This window comes from Gallinula chloropus (assembly GCF_964237585.1).
Source record: "Gallinula chloropus genome assembly, chromosome: 2".
NCBI lineage: Eukaryota > Metazoa > Chordata > Aves > Gruiformes > Rallidae > Gallinula > Gallinula chloropus.
In genome coordinates, this window is record NC_140086.1 from 145,562,616 (window position 1) to 145,582,722 (window position 20,107).

Below are 20,107 nucleotides of genomic sequence, written 5' to 3' on the forward strand. Positions count from 1 at the left end.
AAGGCAAACCTGACTAATACAGCTAACCCACACACAGGTTATTGAATCCATGTGCATGACCACTCATTATTTATAGTGACAAAACTCATTTTGGAGCATCCATTTAGCTCCAGCAAGGAAGGAGGCAGTTCATGGATGGCTTTTTGTAGCTAAAATCTGAAAATAACATTTTTAATCTTTCAAACTAAGATGGTAGTCTATGAATTTAGCCACAGAAGCTGCTCTGCTCTTGGGTGTAGTATGGGATAGCACAGCATGGTTATGTTTAACCAAAACTCCCCGAGTCCTGAGATTGTACCTTGCAAAAAGCACTGTGTGATGGATGCAGCTTGAATTGCCAGCCAGAAGAAAAACTGAGGGACTCAAACTGGAGCCAAAAAGTTAAGTGTAAGTCACAAAAAATATATATATATTTTACAGGTTTCAAATCTATAGCAAAACATCTGGATGTAGGAAAAATGAGAGATTAACTGTAAGTTTGGAAGTATGCTTTTGAAAAAGTTCACAGGTGTTTCTAGTTCCTTCACTGGGGCCACTCTGGACTTTTTTGGGTTTGTACATTAAAATGTTCAAGCAAATGCAGCTGTAGCAGTAACAAGAAATGGACCGTTGCGAGCTTATTCTAGTGCCTGAGGAGCATCTTCAAGTGTGGATGGCCAGCTCTTCCTTTCTGTGCTGTCTCTGCTTTCATTTCCTCAAGAAATGCCTTGATTTTGCTGTCTGTAAACCTGAGCATTTTGAAAGACCTCTAAGGCATCCACAGGCTGCATGAGGCAGGTCCTCAAACACTGAGGAGTGGCACTGAGCCTCACTTCTACTGGCAATGATCTCAGTTCAGGCAGCAGGACAGAACTCTTCAGACGCACTTCATGACTCCTGACCATGCCAGCATCAAGGCAGATCACCAAGGCACCCACTGATTTCCACAGGGCTCAATTTTATTTCAGTGCACTACAGAAGGCTTGTTCTTAGCTGTGTCTTTGAGTGTCTTTTTGATTTGCTTTGAATTAGGCTAAAGTGGTATGTAGTTATTTAAATATTTAGCAAACACTGTTGCATCAGCACTATTTTTGGCATTTAAATGTATAAGGCAAAATTAGCTGAGTTGGTTAACTCCCCATTTTAACTGAGAAGTGCCGCCAGTAGGTCAATCGGGCAAGACTGCATGCCCCCTGGGAGTCCACCTGTGGCTTCAGAGAGGCTGCCCTGACAGAGTGATCCAAACTGGGTCCTTGAGGGGCATTCCCAAGGCCTGCTGTCTAGTTAGTAGGACTGCCTCTGCCTTGTCTTATGAGCATTCCCCACTTGTTCCTGGTAGGGAGAAGCCTGAGGAGCAACTGGTCCTTGAAGTGCTCTCAGCCAGTCTGGCCCCTCTAGGAGCCTGTTCAACTCCATGTTACTCCTGTAAATAGCAAGGCATTGCCAGGAACTCTCCTGGCAGGACATCCTGCTCCCCTTCACTGGGCAGATGCATCCAGGAGAAGATGGCCTTCCTAAAGCCGCCCAGCACCCCTGTACATGCCACATATCAGAGAGGCTTGTGTTGGCTTACATCATGCACCAGACACATTCCCAAGAACTGGTGATTTTACTCATGAATATGTGAGTGGCAGAACAGAATAATAAACTTTTTGTCTCTCAAAGGCAGACATGAAGCATTTGGAGAGTATCCAAAGGAAGGCAATGAGGATGGTGAAGAGTCTGCAGGGAAAGTCTTATGAGGAGAGGCTGAAGACCCTTCATTTATTCAGCCAGGAGAAAAGGAGACTGAGTGGAGACTTCATCATGATTTATGGCTTCCTGATGAGGGGGAGTGAAGGGGCAAGCGCTGCACTCAGTCCCATGCTCTGACTTGACTGGCCCTGTGTTGAGCCAGGAGTTGAACTTGATGACCCTTATGGGTCCCTTCCAACTCAGATTCAATGATTTTATGATTTAAACATCCATGACCCAAAATCTCATCTGTCCTTGTAGCATGTTCCGATGTCTCTCAACATAATGCTTTTCCAGTTTTTTTCCTGGTTCAGATACCTATATGTCCCCTATTACCAGTTCAGAAATTTAAATCACAGTTGTCCTTACGATGTTAGTGCCACCATTTTTAAAGCAGTAGAAAAGGAAATTGTAAAGATATACAGGTAGGACTGATTCCAGATAACAGTAAACGTGCAGGATTTCACTGTAACATTGAAGCACCTCTGTTTTGTTGTAATTGAAGGAGTAGTTGTAATGTTTATAGGGGAGAAGCTATGAAGCCATACTACAAAAAAACCCCAAACCTGCTACAGAGCAGCTCATTGTGTATAACAAATACACATGCATGTGTTTATGACAGGAATATCAGATTATCTCTTAAATAAAGAGTAAACAAGTAAATATAAAATTTACTTGTTTTACCAAAGCAAACGTAATCAATCCTTTTTTTCCCCTTGATTTTTCATTTTGTTTTGGTTTTATATTTCTTCTTTTCAGCCCTTACAATGTGGATTTCAGGCTAAATATTTACATTACTCATGCCCAAATTTGCTTACAAGCTGAAATAATGCTGTTTCTATTTACCAATGTGATACAACAAAGAAAAATCCCATCAGAGGTGGAAGAGCAGAGGGATCTGCTGCAGTATCTTTGTACCCGAACTGATTGTAGACTATTTGGTACTAACAACCAAACAATACAATTTTGTTGGTGGCAGTTGTTGCTTTCAGGCTCTTCAAACATTGACAGCATTTTTATTCTGCAACTGGATTTGTTCTCTCATCTGTACACAAGAGATTAATTTGTCACATTCCCATTAGAATTAATAGGAACTACTTACAAAAATCTCTTGATGACTCCCAGCCAGGTCATTCAATAGCAATGCTGGCCTAACTCTGCTCTGGAGGCAGCTGCATGCTGTCTACAGACCTGTGTGAAATGAATAAAAGTGGTGCTATGGACGCAGTGTGCTCTGGTGCATTCTTTGCAAGTCACCCTCTAGAAACCCTCTAGAAGAACTTAGTGAAGGTCTCTTGGCAGCGGTCTGTAAAATAGTGAGACTTTAATTTTGTCTGCCTCATTTTTGTCTTCGTTCTACGGATTCTAAAGCCAGGAAAAAGAGAGGTATGGAAAACCAGTAAATACAGATCATAGAATCATAGAATCATAGAATTGTAGGGGTTGGAAGGGACCTCGAGAGATCATCGGGTCCAACCCCCCTGCCAAAGCAGCTCCTTAGGACATATCACTCAGAGAGGCGTCCAGACGGGTCTTGAATATACTAGAAAATATGGAGCAAATAGTAAATAAAAGTGTTACTTTACAATTTCAGTAAAAATTTCTCCTTTGAGAAAGATTTCACGGAACATAAAGAGACCAGATTAAAAAAAACCCACAACTACTTCTGTGATATATAATTCAACAAAGGTTTCTACTGCTCCTCTAATAAAACTTTCTTGTTTCTCTTCTTGAATAAGAAGCTGCTTAAAGTAAATTGTAGAGGCAAAGTTATAAACTATAATCAAAGTTGCTAATCATCCCAATTAACCTAGATGGATTTAGAAACTGAAGAACATAAGATACATAAGGAAAAAAAATGTGTATTGAGCTATCTAGAGAACAAAAGCACAGGCCCTGATCTTACTGGTAGTCTGTGAGGTGCTGGTGAGGAAATCCAAATTAACCGACCTAGATTACAACAAACCTGAGAGTATGACAAACCTGAAAGAGACTTGGAGAAGACTGACAACCTGGAATGAATCTTCTGAGCAACTCCAGCCTGTATTTTAAGAAAGCTACTGCCAGTGAGGTTTGCCGGGAAGCCATAGGAATTACACTGACTTGCTAGATGCTGGCTGAAGACTGGTGGTTGGACATGATTTTCATCTGTCATTGCATCTTACTGTAAGCATGTTGGTCTGTGTTGGGGGGCTTCACCAGGTGCTTCTGTACCAAAGGTTTTTACAGACTGCCACATCATCTGCTTTGCAAAATAAACAGGTTTTATTTAGTTCTCAGTTTCTACTGATCAATTACACATCTCTCATCCCAGAGCATACAGCCTACACCCAGTGGATGAAAAGCGACTACTTCAACTAGAAAACAGACAATGTGGCTGCAGTTTGATCTGAAGCTTTCGGTCCTGAATCTCATGACAAAATTGAGACTGAACTTCAGCACTCTGTGAAACAATCTTTACGAACCGGGGATGTGTCCCTACACTAGAGAAGACAGTGCTGCCTACTTTGAAAAGAGAAAAAGGGATAATACATCTACTAAGAAATGGCAGGACACTGGTTTATTGCTCTGACTGATCATAACTCCACTGGTTGCACAAGAAGACTACAGATCAGGAGATGCATAATCATCTGAGCTTAGGTACAGGCCTTTCAAATGACAGGCTCTATAAATATTGTACAAACTTGAACTAGTGAAATGAAAACAGTTCTTTGAAGAATATTAACTCAGCATTGATTCATTTTAAAAAGCCCTTTTGCCGAAAAATGCTATCACTTTTAGAGCAGCTGGTACTTCAGTAAGCCCTCTGCCTCTAAGTAAAAAAAAAAAACAACCGACCCTTTGTCTTAGTTAAGCTGCACCTGGCATCAGAGCAAGCATTGTAAGATGGTACTGCCATCTTCATGAATAAGGAACATTTGATTTATTTATTAGTTTGAAAGTGAGAAGATTCTGTCAATTTGCTGCCAAGCCAAAAGACTTTCTTACTGTATTACCTGTTCTTGCAATTTGTATTGATGAAGCTGCAGAGAGAAGAAAGAAACCAACAAGTTTTTACAAGTTACCTCCTCAGTTATTTCCTAACCACACAAAGTAATGGAGTTCTCTATATTCATATTACCTCAGTAGCGGTTTAGGGCCTATGTCACTTCAGGTTGTCACTGAGGTCCTAGGACACAGTCACGTCACCTACATACCCAGAGGAATTGATGGATAGAAAGGTTATTTCCTACCTTGCTTTCTCACAGCTAGTCACTGAAAGAAACAGTGGGGTAAGAAATGAGTAAATACTCACCCCCTGTACTTGTTGTCTATCATTTTGCCCATTAGAGAGTACAGTTTAAAGGTAAGGTAGAACATTTCTTTGAATAGTCCATCAGAGATGTTCTTTATGCAAGGCCTGCATCACTTAATGATACTCTACATTTCTGAAAGATGGTATTTTTCTACTACAGCAGAAACTGTAGACTTCCTGCGGGCTGATGGAATACTTCTTATTAGTCCCAAGGGCCTGGCTGTTCAATAAATTAAGAGCAGGAAATCCAAGACATGTTATCTCTTCTCTCTAAGACTACCTGAATTAATTGGCAAATTGTTCTCTGTTGCATAACAGGTGCAAAACACATCATATCCCGCGCCTTGCTCCTTCTCAGACAGCCATCTGAGGTACCCTGAGGGACGGCTTTCTGTGCCGCGGGTCTTCCGTGTCAGATTTCAAAATGGAAATCTTGCCTGCTGCCTGTGAGGATGCAGATCTCTATTGCTTACTGCAATGCATCTGGCCAGGGGCTGGTGATGTGTGTGTAGACTGTGGCATATTGAGAAATCCTGGGAATAAAAAGTGCCAGCAAATGTAAAGTATTGCTCTTTACTGTTGTCATTAATCTAAACAGACAGTCAGCGAAATAACTGAATGTCATTAAAAAATCTTGCTGTCAAGGGTCAGCCCCTAGCCCATTCCAAACCAACACAAGTTTTACTGCTTCCTTGAATGAGATCAGGGTTAGGAATATAAATCTCATAATCAGAAACCTGTATCTGCTCCCCAACTACAAAACAGTGCCATATTGAACTACCTCATGCAAAGATGGCAATTAGCTGTTTGTTACTTGCATGCAGTAGCATGAGCATTAAGCCAGATGAGGTAGCTTTGATATAAGGAATTTGGGAGTTCCTTCCCAATTCAGAGAGGTACTGGCAGCAGAGTATCAGGCTGTGTCCTTTGAGCACTTATAAATGGACCAGTCAGGAGGTCTGCATGGTGTGGCAAGGCACAGGGATAAGATTCAGAATCCTTCCTAAGATGCAGTCCCTTTTTTAAAAAAAAAAAAAAGTTTGTTTGTATTTGTGGAAAGTTTGCAGGCAATTTTCTGCTTGCTACACACAGCTCCTTTCTTTGGATTCACGCAGAATTGATGGTAGAAATCTGAGCTCAATTGTTAGATGCAAGCAGGGGAGGCAGTGGGTGGTCCTGCTCTTTGCTGTGCCTCTGCGGTGAGTGCTAGCCTCTCCCCCACTGTTCTGATTTCTTTTTCCCTCTGCGTCCCGTGGCGCCTGCTAAGTAAGGCAGTTGCCACAATCAAAGCTAGAACCTCAGGATGCAAAACCATCCCCGGGACAAAACAACCTCCTCTGCACTAGACAGGCTGATTGAGGATGGCAGTGCACGCAGGATAGCAGCAGCAGCCCTGACCTCTGCGTGGCTCAGAAAAACTATCAAAAATTGCATTGTTGCCTCAATTGTGTGTGAAAGCAATCATTAACTGGTGTGTTTTAGCAAAAAGGGAAAGAGGAGATTGTCTTGGCTTGTGCTGAGGATGTTCTCTACAGGAGACAGTGGCAGACAACAACACCACCCTAATCCTGAGGCCAAGTGGCTGCAGTGGGAACACCAGATTTCCATAGCTGTGAACCAAAGCTGTGGGCTACCTGGTCCAGCATCAGGTCTCCAACAGTGAGCAATTTCAGCTCCATCAAAGGAAGAAACAGGAAGCACTGTAACAGGCAAGGCAGGGATAAGACAAGTCCATATAAAATACCTCACCCTAATTCTTAGTTTGGGACTGGCTCAACATCTGAAATTAAATAGTGTTCATGGGTTTGCAATTGTGTAAGGACAGATGAAGATGGTGGAAATAGCATTAATTATTATAAATGATTATATATAATGCATACGGCTTAGATGAAGAGAACTTTATTATGGCTGCCAAGTCAAGAAGAGTCATTAGGAAAGGCTGTGGTTAAGACTGCCCATGAGTGAGGCCAGATCACATGGAAAAGCCATTCTTCTCAGCACCCACCTCGTAGCAGTGGATGAAACAGCTCTACCTTCCAGCAACACGTTTCCACCCCATTCTCTTATCCCTTGAGTCACTGCTCTGGTGTGAAAACTAGTTCAAAGTCAAGTTCACACAGCACTCTGTAAGGAAAAACTTGTCCCCTACATGATGCTCATAATTCAGGGTGGACACTGAAATTAAATTTCACTTTGCATGATCCATTCCTCAGAGACAGTTCAGCATTACCAGCTGCAAAGACTGCTGAGTTTGAGAAGCTAAGTTTATTCCACACATCCTGTACCTTACAGCATCTTCATAATGACTATTTTCATCCTTTTAAAGAGCTAATTCTGGCACTGAAGAGCAGCTAGACACAGCAACTGCTGGACCATTACACTAATTGCAACTTAAATGTTTTAAAGAACAGGCAGATAAGTTTACCGCAGCTTTGCAAAGGTATATTATTTAACAAACACACACACTACTGTCGCCTTTGCTATCAAGATAAAGGAGAAGGAAAAAAAGCTTTTCTCATCATTGGCTTTGGGGTTTGTATGTTGGCTTTTTTGATTTAATTTAAATCTCATTTATTGAAACTTTCAGAGCTTATTCAATAATTTTCTTATGCCAAATACCACCTGAGGCATAAGTGTATCTGAGCAATAAAACCAGCACTACCTGATGTAGAAATTATACATATAACATTCATTCTGTGACCTTTGTTTTATTTTTTATAATGACAACCATATCGTATCAGAGATAAGACATATTTGAGACTGGGACTAGTGTTTTTGACAGACTATATTATAATGTATCTGCTTAAATGTGGATCCTTGCTAACTATAACAGCTTATAAGAAATTCCAAAGCCAGTCTAACTTCTAGATAGTTTATATTAATCCCAAGAGTCCATAAAATCAGTCCATCACCACTGGACAGATTGGAAACTGGCTACTTATATGTCTCAAAATCTAACATGAAATTAAAACCCATTCTAAACTAGGTATGTTTCCAATAGAAGTCTGTATCAATTGATCTTGGTCCTAAAGATTTTTTCCTGGCAATAGCTGGGAAGAAAAAATATTTTCTGAAAAAGTTTGAATCTAATGGGACAAATTGGAGGAGTTACAAATAATGGAAAGAGATTGTCATGGATAGAGCAATTGGAACCTTTCAGCATACCAGCTTCCATAAACAATATGCAATTAATAATTCCAAGAACACTGAATTCTTGATGTTTTAACTGCCTTCCATTGTTTTAAATTCTTTGCCTTGACTTGCAGGCATTCTGCAAGGAGTAATACGTTGGTACCTTTCATACTTCAGTGTATGATGTACTTCTAGCATTACCCTCAATGTTTAAAAATCAGTGTTTTTATTTCCATGAATGCTTTGACATGGAAAAGTCTTAATGACAGTTTGGCTCGGAAGAAGCTATCAGCACAGAAAAGCTGGAAGGAGTGGAGCTGCAGGAGTGGAGAATTGCCCCAGATCCTGCTAGCAGCTCAGACAAAAAGGCTGTCCCATCATTCAGGAGAATGAAGTGTTGGAAATGCTACATATGGGTAACTGGTAGTGCACTGGGGCACAAGTATGATAATAGAGAGAAGGGGCTAAAAATCAGCATGGCACACAGATTTCTTCCCTTCTTTCTTCTTATTTTTAAAAAATCTGTAATAAATAAGTTTTTCAATGTGAAAGGAGGAGGAGGTGCAGCTGGGAAGACAGCAGGAAACTGGAGCTGAGCATGTCTGGGTGCTGCTCACATAACCAGGCATGGACCCATTCAAAATGTAATCCTGTTTGTGTCACTGTTTGCTATACTCCCTTATTGGATTAAAAGGAAAAAGAAGACGACAAATCCAAATCCTCCAATGGCTATCTTTGGAACATCCTCAGAGATTAATGACAAGCACAAACAGAAAACTGTTTATGAGACTCATTTGTGGTGTGCCTCTGGATTAGGAATCTGAAGAATTCAGCACACTACTGTCAGAATAATAGCAAAAGCTTCAAAAGAAACTTTTCAGATTTTCTCAGATTACACTGCCATTCTTCATTTGGAGTTAGTGTGATACAACCAACCTGTCTCTCTTTTATTGCATCTGAAAGAACAAGAGAATTTTCTAGGGTTTATTTATTTGTTATTTTGCAACTGTGGATTAACGAAGAGTGGATTTGTCAAGTGTGTGAAGCCTGGCAATGTGTTTCCTACCTCTGGCACCACGGGGAAGATGATCTACACTGACAGTATGTTCCTGGAATGTCCAAAATAGTGTGAAATAGAAAAAAAAAATATGAGCACAACAAAGAACACTTAAGTCATTCTGTGTATCCATTGGAATTAATCTGCATCTGATATTCCAAACTTGAAATTGTCCAAGAACAGTATTTTGAGTACTTACAGCCTCAAATTTGAAAAACTCACAAGTCATATGCCTCCAAGATCACGGTATTTGCTTTTAAAAATATAGTATTTAAAAAGGTGGCATAGGAAAATGAATTTTCTCATTAATTAAAACCTCATGAAATTTCTGCAGTTATCTCTCTTTTCCATCTTGTTCCTGAATATTTAGAGTAAATTTTACAGTTCCTCAGATATTACAGATTAGACACTTCATTCTTCCAAATGGTAACCTCGAGGTACAATTAATCTGCAGATTAAGGAGCTGGTGCCCTGTGCCAAGGCTACTGGAACCAATTCAGTCTTGAGAGAAGTTGGCATTATGTAAACCATAATGTCTTTAGTGCCTGAAATTCAGTATGAAGGATTGTGATGGATGTTTGTGGGAAATGTGAACGTGGAGAATCTTCTGTCATTAGCCAAGGCGGATTGAAAATGTCACATCAGAAGAAAAACGAGCAAGTGATTTGGAGACCTACTGATCAGGCACATGCCATGTGCAGCTTTCCAGGAAGAAATGCCTGTGCTCTGGCTACTGAACAAAACTGATTCCCTCTCCCTCTCATATAAAATGCTATCTAGTATTCCTGACTGACACATCCATTTGTGCACTGTGAGCCCTTCAGAGGCAAATGAGAAAACACTGCTCTCAATGCTGAGCCTTCTTTTATCACCTCATATGAAAAGAGCTCTATTTGCCCCAGTCATAACATGGTTAAATGGCAGCACCTAGAATGCAAAGAACTCAGGAAACTGGATGCTGCACGGGTATATGTTATGTAGGAGCCTCTACTCTGGGTTTTGAGTCTTATTTTACTTCAGGGTGGGCATAAAGTATAAAGGATCTTACAGAAAGATTCTGCTGCATTTGTGTTTGGGTTGTTTTTTTAAATTAAAGGTCTTTTCAACTCTCCTGTAAATACTTACCAGAAGAGCACAGGTGATAACTAAATGTATACACCAAACATCAATTTAACTGCTTGAATTACCAATACATCGATGCTGCTTATACTTCATTAGTTCACAGTCATATTTAAATAACAAAGTACATTTGTATTCAGTAATGTTAATGGCAGTATTTGCTTAATGGGTATTTTTCTTTATGCCAGACTGCTGATTACCTAAACCTTCAGGGGCTATGGAGAAATACAGCTGTAAAGAAATAGACAGCTCATACATTACATATTTTGGTTCACTTGGATTGCACATAACAAGGCATTGCTACTCCAGGATGTAAATGAGACCCTCCATACATCTGACTGAAAAATATTTTTTAAAAAGACATATATATAAAGGGCCAAACCTGAAATCTGTAAGCAGTCAGTAGGGGAACTGCTGTGTTAAGAGTATGACCCATGCGACTGATACTGCCACATGACTGGTGTTTATTGCTTACTTCAGTTTCTTAATTCCACAATTTTTAAGCCAGATTCGTAACTGGAGGATCTGTTGTGCAGAGTTGGAAATGGCAGTACCACAACCCCTGTCTTTACCTGCATGTTTTCAAGATGGGCACTTCACATTACACCCAGGTATGCAGAAAGCAGCAATCCTCAGATGTCCTGCTGCCTTCTTACTAGTTCACATCACTGCACGTAAGCAAAATCCTTTAAGGTTATTTTCGTGATCAGTGTGTCCCAAGGAAAGGATAAGTGTATTCTCTAAGTAGCTGCTCACTCCAGGAGCCATTTTGTAGCTTAAGTCTTCTCTGCAGTTATCATTTGGCCCCTAACCTTCTCTCCTGTGATTTTTTAGAACTGTGGAAGGTTTTATATTCTACATTTTATGTAGCTCTTGTCCTGTCCTGATATTTTATTTTTTAAAAATGAAATTTTAAAAAAAATGAATTTTGAGACATGAGTTCAAATTGGGTCTGACTGAAGACTTTCTTAAGATAGGAAACAATGCCTGCAAAACCTTACAACTTTGCTACTTCAAACCCTGTGAGGTAGAAACAGCTGTGAAATTTCAACACAAAGCCTTGCGTAGGTTGGCCTGTATTTCTTTTTCCCGGCTGGCTATGAATCATTAAGTGTGAGTAAGGCTATCACCATTCAAAGCCAATACTTCTGTGCTAGATGTGAAGGTCCTGGGTCTAATGACAGGAGGGGATACAATGAAATTCCAGTGAAGAGCTGTCAGTTTTCCAAATCATTTCTACTTTATAGCAATTCCTGCATTTTGATCACTATAACCCTGTGCTTATAGGCTTCTTGAGACTGTGGAGATAGTTTTGGAGTGGGAAAGTTTTTGAAAATTCTTTTGATTGTAGTTTTAATTGGATTTGTTAATTACCGCAGAGCTTTTTCATTCTTTTTTCTGTGTCAAATATTCTGTATTACACAGCCAGTTAAACCCCTGAAAACCACACTCGGCAAATTTAAAGTGATACAGGCATTTCTCCTTTAGGAACTGGGTTAGGTCACAGGACGTGAAGAAGCTATTGAATAGTCACAACTTTTCATCTGCACTGATCTGGGTTGGATGTGAAAGGTTTTGTATCCTATTAACAATCTCTGAGCTAACCAGCCCCTTAAATGTGATTACGAGGATCACGCATCTAAGACCTTCAAAAGGGGTTACGGAGCTCTTCTGATCAACTAAAGAAAATATCTGGCAAACCTCAGGGTTTCTTCAGAGAAATCCATGCATTCAGTAAATAACTCATGCTTTTGGGCATGCTCAGTAATTCATTATGTTGGATGGTATTTATGATCAAAGGAATAATAAGCTAGCTGTAGACAAACTGTGTGGTGGTTTTCCTAGAGGATATTTACTCAGGTGTTCCAGGAAGTATTGTTTCTCTGTAATAAACACCAAAAGGGGAGGAGTTCCTCATATTTGCTCCAGGCAGTGCTCAGTTAAGCAGCCAGAGAGGTCAAAAAGCAGTTCCCCAGAGAGGTAAGTTCTTTAATTCTTGTAGTGGTCGTCTCTATTCTGCTAGTTAAATGTGCTTTTTTATTTTCTTAATTTATCATCTGTGTATCTGCTGATCTTTTTGTGCTTCACTTGTTATTTGCATATGTACATAATTAGCCATCAAAAGACCTCTTCATGGGTAGAATAGTATTAAAAGCTCAGTTATAAAGAAAAGGTAATTGGGAACATGTGGCTAAGGTCCTACGAGCCCTCCATGGCTGAGCTCTGCCCAACAGCAGGAGGACCTCCTTTTGTAGGGGGTCCACAGGGTCTGGCACAGCAGGATCCCGGCTTTATTTGGATTTAGTAAGGACTGTCACAATACAGGAAATAATGCATTAAATATAGTCTTAATTTGGTGCCTTAATCACAAGAGCTTCTTTTTTTCTTTTTGTCACTAGAAGCTTCTAGGAAAGCGAAACTCTGAGTTTACCAGTTCTGAGTAAGCATACTTAGGTATGCTTCTGGTCCATGACAGTGCAATGTAGAGCTTAATCTGTGTGTAATTGTCTAGTGTCATCTAATGTTGAAGACTCTCTGAAAGGGTGCCTGTTTGTACTGCTTTCATATTTCTCACATAGTAATTTAAAAACAGTTTTCAGACATACACCCACAGCATTTCTAATTAAGTTTAAAACTGTTGAAAGGCAAGGAGAATCTAAAACTAATCTATCAGTGTCTGTTAAAAACCAGCGTAGTATAGATGCTGTCTCGTGGCATTAAGCACAACTTTCCCTCATAGCAGCTATGGTTGGAGGTCATCGCACATAATCTATCTTCTAATATATATCTAGATATTGTCAATACATAATATTTGCCCTTAAGTATTTCGAATTTATTTTGGGGGAGTGGGGACATATACCCACATTCACTCAGGAACTTTGAAATCTCATCTGGAAGTCTTCCTAGAGAAAAAGCAAAGCCATAAATGTGGCAAAAGCCAAGGCACACTGAGATGGAGAAAGAACATGGGGAGTGAAAATAAAGGAAAAGGAGAAGTGTGGCTGGGCTGATTGTCACTTAAATCACATCATGCCTTGGTTTTCCAGCACAGTCAGTCTGTATTTGACAAAAAGACTGTCATTCACTAAAGGTGGAAACTCCCCAAGTGTTTGAACAGTGACCACCTTTACAGGCCTCACAGGCTGGCTGGGACTTTTGGTTGTTTAAAAAAACCGCAACTCAACCAAACAAGATCAACAAAACACTGGGTTTTGGCCTCAGGTGCATGCCAGCTCTTCCTGGAAGGAGATGTGTGAGTATGCACCATCCCCTTTTTGTACCTGGGTTTCCATTAAGAGGCTTCTAGACTTTTTTTTGTGGTCAAGCTTCTGCATGATCGGGGTATTAGACTGCTGTGCTTCTGCATGTGACCCGCCATTCAGCCAGACATTGCCCAAGGGCACTGGGTGCTGGGTACTCAACAGGCACCACTGAAATCAAGGAGAGCCTTGCTCAAGGAAGGGAAGCTTTGCACAAGTGCTGCTCATGTAGCGATTCAAGCCTAAAAGACATGGATGTCTTTTATAGCCCTATTCTGCTAGGGTTTCTAACCCCAGACAGTAAAAACACCCCAGACAGTGTAAAAACACTTTGTGTTTTTCTAGAGTCTCCCACAGTGGAGGAGGAAAGGTTATGAGGGGACAGAGCAACCAGGAATGAAAGGAGTTAATGAAGACTACATGGCATCTTAAAATTTCCCACATAAATTCCTATGTGCATAGTACTGCACACAGTCTAAAATTGTTGACAATTTTTATACACTAGCAGAGCAATGCTTTGATGAAGTGAATTAATGAAGCCCCTTGTCCTTACAAGTACCCGGCTCATGGCTGTTCAGCTGTGGGGTTTAAGAATATAGAAGCTTATGATTTTCCCACAGTGAGGAACTTTATAAGGCTTCTTGTCCATGTGGTTTATTTTGTGTCTGGGATGGATAAGCAGCTTTTCCCATCACAGATATATTTATACAGAAAGGTCACCCATAAACCATAGGTAGCTTTGAAACAACTCCCCCATGGTCAGACATGTCTGAAAACAAAAGCCAGATTCAGGTGTTATTAGGAAAATGGAAGAAGACAAGCTGAACATGACAGAAGTCTCCCATGGAGGCACACACTCCTTGGTGCTGATGAAGTCTGGCTGCTTCTTTGCAGTGGATGTGGCAGAAGTCCTCCACAGAAAACCTAAACAGCGTAATTAAAGACTGGCTCATATATCACACAGGAGCTGTACTGATAAAAGTCATCTGTTTCCCAACTTGTGAGTACTTCATCTTGCAACTTAGCCCGGCTATCAACTTGTGCTGCCACCCCGCAGTCACCCCTCTGTAGCAGGCAGGAAGGGAGCCCTGTGCATGCAGCAGATCTCAATTATTTTTAGTGGACCAGGTAAGTCCATTAGGTTTATTCAGGGCAGCCCCTTGCCACGAGTCGCAGCTCTCCCATACTTAGACCGCTGCCTGCCCGCTGCCTGCCCGGATGCTCCGCGGCCGAAGGTGCGGCGTAATCGCCGTTGGGTGAATCAGGCCCCGGAGGCTGCGACCTCGCTCCGGACGCGGCGAGCCAGCGATCCCAGGTTCGTGTGGTTCATCCGGGCCGGGGCGGCCGGGCTGCCGGCTCATCTACCGCCCGTGTCCCTGCCGCGAGGGGCGGCCGGGCCGCTCCGGCGCCCCCCGCGGGCCCTGCCCGGGGCGGTCCGAGCCCCCCCGGTTTTGCCGGCGCCTGAGGGGGATTAGCGGGGCAAACCGCTCATCCGCCGCTGACCCCGAGGCGGGACCGCGGCCGGGCCGGGCCGGGGCCATCCGGTGCAAGAGGAGGGCGAATCCGAGGCACGGCCGCCGGAGGTGGCGCGGCCCCAGCCCCCTCGGCGGGGCCGGCTCTGCGGGGACCAGAGGTTTCGCTGCGGGTAATCCCCGGCCTGGGAGCGGCGGGCAGGGCAGGAAGGGGGGGGTCCCGGGACTGCTGACTTGCTGACTGCCTGCCGGCTCCGTCGCCACAGCGTAACGCCGCTGCCTCAGGAACCGTCGCGGCCAAAGCCGCGCTGCCCGACGGCCCCGCCCCACGAAGGGGCTTCAACGCGACCCGGCCCCCCCCGCGAAATGGTGGAGCGGCCCCGGGGTGCGGCCCGGCTGGCAGGACGCGCCCGGACCGTGCCTCCCGCCGGCGGCTGCCGAGTCGGGACGGGCGAGGACAGCGGAGGGGAGGGCAGGGCAGGCGTGGCCGGGGCGCGGGGCCTGCGGACGGGGATGCCCGGGGAGCGGGGAAGGTGCGGGCTGGCACAGGCCAGGCCCTTGGGCTCTCTGGTTCAGGCCCGCGGGCGAATCCGGCTTGTTTCTACTGGGTTTGTTCTCTTTTTTTTCCCCGTTAGTGGGTTTCTGGCAGAGGAGAGCGAGTAGAGTATTCAAGAGAGGGGTCTGGGCGGCTTCGCGCTTGTGGTGACACCGGTGGGGGCGCTGGGGCTGGCTGCAGGCGCCCTCAGAGGCTGCCCGACCCCGTGCGGGCCTGTGGCGGGACCCTGGGCCGCGGCAGGACCCCGGGGGATCGTACCGTGCCCACCCCCTCCGGCACTACACCCGTGCCCCGTAGCTGCCTGGTAATCTTAAATGCTAGCAAATATGCTTGTTGTCTGTAATGGCTCCTTTATCTTGTTATTAAATTCCTGTATCACCTTAATTTCCAGCCCTGCCAAGCCTCACTGATACAAAATCAATTTCGAGTTGCCATTTCACTGCTGTTAGATGTCCTGAGAATCAGGGGGAGGGTGAGATTGCACTGTGATGATTTTTGGGGCCTTCTAAAATTTTTCTGTGTTAAAATATGAAAATTAAGCGATGCTTTAGCTTTGAATGCTGAGTTCTTTGCTAGTGTATTGATCTAGTGTATAGTCATTGAAAAATGATTCTTGTCACCTGGAATGCCTCACTTCTGGGAGCCACAAAATGAGCTGGATAAGATTCAGTTCACGAGTTGCTAATGTCAGTTCATTATATCTAGTGACACAAGGTCCACATACAATTTGATAATGAAGCATTCTCCCATTTGTTATTAATCTTGTTTCCATGATTGTAATGCCCCAGCATAAATATTCTTTGTTGGATGACAATTGCCACAAAATCTTTAGCTCTCATTTTTTTTTTTAAATAACTATTTTTTTAGAATTGACAAATTTAGCATCTTTATGTTCTTTTTGTATCCTCTTCCTATAACTAAAGGTCGGTTTCAAAAATTGGATCTTGGGTCATGTTTGAGCTCTGAATGATTGTCATCAAGTGGGTAGCCACTATGTATAAGATTAGTTTGAATGCTTACTTAGCCCTTGCTGATTCTTTAACTTGTTGCTTACAAAAACCCCTCCTCTGTCAGAGTTTCCTGAGAACTGTAAACCTCAGCATGCAGTAGAACTCCTTAGGTTGCAGGGCAAGAGGGGAATGAAAGAAAACCAAGATGGAACCTAACACTGATGTGGATCTCCTCCAGCACTGTCCTCTTAGAATGTTGAGAGTAAAGAGCTGGAGCCTCTCATGAGTGGGGCAAGCCAGTTTAGTCTGCACCAAGTTGAAATGTCAAGATCAACTGAATAATAATCAGCAGATAAAATGTCAGTGTGGACACCCAATATGCGTTTATCAATAGAAGGAGATCAGGTACCAATACCATCCAGTGCTGTTTCTCTACTGTGTGTAGAAATTTTACAAAGGTCATGGAGTCCAGAGGCATCAAGTTTCTCTGAAAGCTGTCTTGCTTTGTTGGGAAAGTTGTTGCTGGATAACAGTCAGAAAAGAGGCAAAGTGGTTTTAGAAACAGAAGTAGGAGTTACCTAGCCCTTCAGAGAGTGAACACTAAAAAATGCCTTCAAAATTGAATCAATTAAAGTATGTGTGTTAATCGTCGGGCTGCTCAAGGAGAAAACTGATTCAATTTTGAAGACATTGGGTTTTTTTCTCTGGAAAGTGTCTTGGAGATGGGAAAGACAATTACTAAGTTCTGGGAAAACATGGGGGATGTATCAAGTGATCAAGTAGTAAGCAATCTGCACAATGAAAAAGGATAATTCAGACACAAGGATAGTACAAAAATTATTTAATCATGCATGCTAAATAATAATTTTTGTTGCTACAGAGTGAAATTATGTTGTGTAATCAGCTTTTGACAAATGAGGTGAAAATACTGGTTGTGTTCTAAACACTTGTTTTTAACTAATGGCCAGACTAGATAATCTGTTCACATTGAGCTTCGATTTGACTACAGTTCCCATTCAGTTGTATCATCAATGTAATTAGTGGCCAAATATCCCCCACAATTAAGTGGGGGTTGGTATTGGAATTTCCAGAGCAAAACTTACTCTTTGAATGATGGATGAGAGAGCATGCTGTGTAAATGGCTCATTACAGCTACATTTATTCTAGCCCAGGATCTGAGCGACAGTCCATGTTCGTGGTTAAATAGTCCGATTATTTGGACATTTATCCTAGGTGTTAGTATGATGAATGGCACATTGCAGCCTCAAGCTCGTGGTTTCTCTTAAGTCTATACAGCATCCTTTAACTTTCTTGCTAAGTACTTGTCAGTGTGGCATAAACTCATGAAATAAGAGGAAATGTTGTGAGATACTTATTGTGCTATTGCACTGAGTATTTTAGTGCCCCATTGTGCCTTGTGATCAGTACCAGCACAAACAGCTTATAAACCAGATATCGGGTAAAGGCATCAGGTAGTGAAAAAGTGAGGTGAGAAGGGTTTTTTTCTTTGATATAACAAGCCTCAGCAGTCTTGGTATGAACATAGAATCACAGAATGCTTTGGGTTGGGAGGGACCTCAGGGATCATCTAGTTCCAACCCCTCTGACATTGGCAGGGACACCCTCCACAAGATCAGGTTGCCCAAAGCCTCATCCAGCCTGGCCTTAAACACTTCCAGGGAGGGGGGTTTGCACAACATCTCTGGGCAAATTGTTCCAGTGCCTCACCACCCTGTAATAAAGAACTTTGTCCTAACATCTAATCTACCCTCTTTCAGGTTGAAGCTATTGCCTCTTGTCCTGTCACTACACTCCCTAGTGAGCAGTCGCTCTCCCACTTTCCCGTAGGACCCCTTTAGTATTGGTATGTTGCAATTAGGTCTCCCTGGAGCGTTCTCCAGGCTGAACAACCCCAACTCTCTCAGCCTGTCTTCATAGCAGAGGTGCTCCACCCCCTTGATCATCTTCATGGCCCCCCTCTGGTCTTACTCCAATAGCTCTAGGTATTTCCTGTACTGGGGCACCCAAAATTGGACACAGAACTTCAGGTGGGTTCTCACAAGAGTGGAGTCATGGAGCAGAATCCCCTCCCTTGACCTGCTGGTCACACTGTTCTTGCTGCAGCCCAAGACACGGCTGGCTTTCAGAGCTGCTAGCAGACATTGCTGGCTCATACTGAACTTGTCATTAGTCAGCACCCCCAAGTCCTCCTCAGGGCTGCCCTCAATCCATTCTCTTCCCAGTCTGTAATTCTGCTTGAGATTGTATTGACCCACATGCAGGACCTTGCACTCAGCCTTGTTGAACCTTTTTTTTTTTCTAATTTTCAGGGGTATTATTTTTCTGGCATTCATAAGGCAAGAGCTTTAAGCTTCTGAATCTGAAGGAATGCCAGTGTCACCTCCATAGAGGCAACAGACCCAATGGGCAATGTAAGCTAGTGTTGCTGGCTCCTGACATCCATCTCCATTGGCACAGGTGAAGATGTCTGCAAGTTACAGGGTAGGGTTTGTGCAGGAGCTGTCTGATTAAACACAAGTAGTGTTTTCCATGGGAAGGGAGGGTGACGTGGACAAATCAGACAAAAGAGATCAAAGAAGACGCCAGTATTTTGGCAGAATCAACGAGGTCCTGGTTCTAACTCTCAAGATCAGAAGATTGTGGTAACCAGGATACAAAATGCTGATGGGAACCTAAAGTCTGGATTCGTTTCAGTTATATATGACTAGATATCTGCTTGCTGACCACACAAGCTGCCTTGTGAATGGTGAATGACATGAGGCAAAGTGTCTCTATTGTTTTATCAACTCCTTAAGGAGGAAATGGGTTTGCTTTCATCCAGGCAAAATGGAAGTCTGTTCAGAAACTACTGGGGAGCCAAACTTAGGTGATAGAAATAGGAGTGAAACTGCTGGATTAACATTTACTATTCTATGTGAAATTTAGGCTCCGTTGTGCTTGCAACCCAGCCTACAGAAGCAAAACCTATTGCTGATTCCCACTTGGTTGTCTTGTCTGTAGCGCCCTGTGGCCTTGACCATTCTATGGCTTTAGCCCTCAACAGTGCAGTTGGTATGTGTCTTCATTTTTGGGTGTGATGATTATGCTTCCCTGAATTGCCTTTGCAGCAGTCATATAATCCACAGGAGGTATAATCTGTTCTTCATGAGGTTTCCCCTTGGAAAGGGGTGAGGGTGCTCATCCTTCCTCCTCCATCAGGGTCCCCGCCCCCTGTATCACACTGGAAGCAGGAAAGCCTCACCAGTATAGCTGCTGTTGCATCCTCTTTGAAAGCTTTTTGGGTAAACTGATGTTTTATACCTTTCTCTTGTTTCCCTATGTTTGCACATTCTGAAGAAACTGCCAGACAAAAGAGACTGGCTGCTGGAGATGGGAATTATCTGGTGATGATGGTATTGCCTCTGTAGTAGTCTCACTTTGGGCTAATGGCGCTGCTCCTTGTATATACTGAGCCTTAGCTGGAGCCGGATTAGCCAAAATCTGAGCAGGAGTTGAGTGGGCTGTCACATTGTGCACACCAAAAGTATTTTGG